The sequence below is a fragment of the Equus quagga genome, chromosome 16, assembly GCF_021613505.1.
Source record: "Equus quagga isolate Etosha38 chromosome 16, UCLA_HA_Equagga_1.0, whole genome shotgun sequence".
In the NCBI taxonomy this organism is placed as follows: domain Eukaryota; kingdom Metazoa; phylum Chordata; class Mammalia; order Perissodactyla; family Equidae; genus Equus; species Equus quagga.
Genome location: NC_060282.1, coordinates 70719315 through 70722972, shown reverse-complemented (window position 1 = coordinate 70722972; position 3658 = coordinate 70719315). Strand labels below are relative to the sequence as shown.

General features: G+C 45.2%; 1 protein-coding gene across 1 annotated transcript in view; it reads left to right on the top strand.

Annotated features, from left to right (window-relative positions):
* The first annotated feature begins 3308 nt into the window (after window positions 1-3308).
* The window catches only part of STAU2 (staufen double-stranded RNA binding protein 2), a 298260-nt gene continuing 297910 nt past the window's right edge, over window positions 3309-3658 (top strand). The window contains exon 1 of the mRNA XM_046642548.1: window positions 3309-3328. The gene's annotated coding sequence lies outside the window, so the exon portion shown is untranslated. The remainder of the gene's footprint in view (window positions 3329-3658) is intronic.

Below are 3658 nucleotides of genomic sequence, written 5' to 3'. Positions count from 1 at the left end.
CATATGATTGAAATGTCCCTCCCACAATAGTCACAAGATTGCCCTGTCAGCACAGCGCTTGATGGACACAGCAGGTAGTGGGTTGAGTTCCAAGTAATCAATTTGTTAGTGAACACACAAATACATTGGGAATTTCCAGAATGGCATTCTAATAGAGGTAAAGGATTTGGAAGTGTTTATTTTACACATTTATCTATTCATTTATTCCTCTGTAAGTTCCATGAGGACAAAAACTTTGCAGATTTTTTTCATTGCTATATAGCCCTGGGCCACAAATAGTACTTCAAATATACAATCATGTGTCACTTAAGGATGGGCTACCTTCTGAGAAATGCGTCATTAGGTGATTTTGTCGTGATGTGAACTGCATAGAGTGTACTGAAGAGGAACAAAATTTGCCAGCACAAAATGTGTCTCTTTAACATGAGGATTGTTTTAGGCTGATTATTTTTAAGAAACAAAGGGCTCAGAAAGTTCTTCTTGTTACCTTCCCCTTAACCACTTAAAAGAATTCAGATTAAAAAACCTGTCTCATGAAGTGAGCTATCACCTTAGCGTCACGTGAACTAGGTGGTAGAATGGGAGGATCCTAGAAAAGAGTGTTCGTTTGGGTCCCCTCTGTGTTCTTCTGTTTCTGTGTAGCCAAACACTTGTTTTCCAAACATTTTCTCCTTTTCACCTACCTGTGAATTGCCTTCCTTTCTTTTGAAGTCCCTGACTCTCCCCCCTCAACATCTTCTTTTGTCTTTAGCTGTAGATGGTATTTAAGGTGAGTGCTTCCATCATTTTGGCGAATTACTTGGTTTTCCTGGGTTTCTCTCATGTATACATATTATTAAGTTCTTTGTTTTTCTCCTGTTAATCTGTCTCATGTCAATTTAATTCTTAGACCAGCCAGAAGAATCTAGAAGGGAAAATGTCTTCCTCCCCTACAGTACTTACACAAACCTACGTGGCATAGCTTACACACCTAGGCTATATGGTACTAATTTTATGGGACCATCATCGTGTATGCAGTCTGTCGTTGATGAAACTGTTGTTATGCGATGCATGACTATAGTAGGTACTCAATAAATGTTTGTCAAATTTGCTAATCCATTCATTCAACCAGCATTTATTGAATACTATGCTACTTGCTGGAGAAGCAAAGATGAGGGAGTTGTTCTTGTCTTCAGTGGGCTGAAGGTATACTGGAAGAAACAAATACTGGGTAGTGATACAAATATGTTCAGATACCGGCATATAAAGGAGAGTAATATATGGTGGGAGCTGGGGGCTAGACAAATTTTACGGGAAAATAGATGTCAAGAAAATGATGTTACAAGAAAAGAGAGGACCTAGCTGGAAGAGAAATCATAGTTTGTGATTTTGGAATCTGTCCCAGTCAAATTGCTCAAACCTGACCATAATGAATTTGAAAGCACTGTCTTTTTCTGCTTATTGAATATTTGACTTCAATGGTACTTGGTAAAGATGCATTGATAAATCAGTTACATTGTTTTAATCAGCTGCCAACAGGATCACTCCTCTTTAAATATCCATTATTTTCAACTCCTATACAAATATTTTATCTTAAACTAAAATCCTAAGAAGATCATAAATTTATGTGTGGAATTCCCTGTCACTCAGGTGATTTCATGTACTGATAATACCTTGAACGATTGATATTTATTGCTACCTTGAACAATTGAAAGTGCTGATTCAAGCTGAAAAACAATTTTGTCTCTGATAATAGTAGCTTTTAAAAATTCACTCTATTTGGGGTTTAAATGTAATATGCCCACAGCCTCCTAAGTAGCAAGTGGATAACCAAAGACTTACCATCAGTTCTAAGAAAAAGTTACAGTGGAGAAAAAAGATTTTAATTAACTTTAATGATCTGAATCAAAGGGAATAAAATTTCTGACCACTTCAGAGTCATTTTCAGAAGAATGAACATATTCATTTATTCCAAAGGCACCCATTTGCTGTTGGGTGCTGGGACTACAAAGATGAATGAGGTACACAGCCTGCCGGTAAACAAGGCACTGTTTGGAGGGTGGAGGCAGGCTCAAAACCAATCTAACATACCTACCATGTCAGAGAAGAGACAGTCAGGAGAACAGCGCTGGCCTGCTCAGGGGAGTCAGAGAACGCCTCTCAAGGAGGTAGTTTTGGAAGGACTTGAAGGATGGTTTGTTTATTGTGTTGATGGGAGGATGGACGCAGCAAGAGGGAATATCTTATGGAAAGGCAGACAGGCAGGAAGCTTGTCCCTTGGTACTGCTGGTATAAAGGGTGTGTATTCATTCAAAACATTCAATAGGTATGTATTTGAATGTTGACTACACGCTAGGCTCAAGCAGCTAGAAGTCATTAATCAAGGACCAGTGCAGATTTAGGGAGGGTGCAGCATGTTAAGTTTGAGGGAATTGGCGGAAGTGAAGAGGGGAAGGAGCATAGGAAACAGTCCCGGGAGGAAAATGTAGCAGTCACTAGTATCTCACGTCATGAAACCTGCCGCACGCCGTGCTCCCTGTAAAGGGCTTTGGACACATGATTACATTTAAATACATGTTATCATATATAATCTCCTCTTCAACAAAAGGATAAACTGACTCATCGGGGAAGTAACACGCCCACGGTCTCCTAGTTAGCAAGTGGATAACCAGGCCTGGTCATCTAATTCTGCTGCCCTTGCCCTTAACCAGTACACTATGCTGTCTCCCCAGTTGTAAATAGCAGTACTATCGGCTTCAGGTGATGACCAAAATCACAGGCCTGGTCGGTGCTGGGAAGAAACCCTGGGAATAATAATGTAAATGGCTAAGTTTGTGAAAACACAGTAATAATTCTATTTCTAGATTTTGTTGTCAGATTATTTTTGGTGTCATTTACTAAACGAGGTGTTGAATTTCACTGGGCTTAACTGGGTTGAAGCTATCTGGACATCAGTAACCCACATCAAAACCAGGACGAGTCAAGAAGTAATTCGAGTTCTCTGGCACTCTTGCCTCAACAATCTAGGATCTAGGGCACTGTTCTAAGATGGTCCTCCTGTTTGGTTCCCAGGATTTCTTTTTCCTGTGACTGAATACGATTTTTCTGGTCCAAGCGGCTGTCTGGCCAGGCGGCCGATCTGGAGAGCAGGTGATTACTGATCACTAGTGTTTTCTGGGCGAGACAGTGGCACTAACCCCCTCCCCTTCGCCCCCGCCCCTCCTCCCTCCAGTCTGGAAAGGTGCAGGATCCGCTAAACCGTGCATCGCACAGCGGCGGCCGGAGCAGACGCGGGATGGTCGCGCGTCCCCAGCAGAGCAGAGGGGGGCAGCCCGAGAGCCTGGGGAAGGTACGGGTAGGGCATCGGGGCGCGGGCCGCCGTCTGGAAAGAGGGGAGAGTCAGCTGGGCGGGGGAGCCAGTCGCCAAGGGCAGGTGTGGAAGGGGCTGCCCAGGCCCGCCCTTTGCAGCCGAGGGGGCGGGGAGCCGGGCCCGGGGCCCGGAGACTGCGGACGGGGCGCGCTCCCCGTGCACTCACTCGCCCTCCTTCCCGGGGCCCCCGGGCCGGCCGTCGCCCCGGGGCCCAGCCGGCCGGCGCCAGCGCCGCAGAGCCCGCGGCCGCCACTGCTGCGGGGGGCCGGCCGGCCGCCCGGGGGCGGGAACGGCGCCGCGAACAATGGC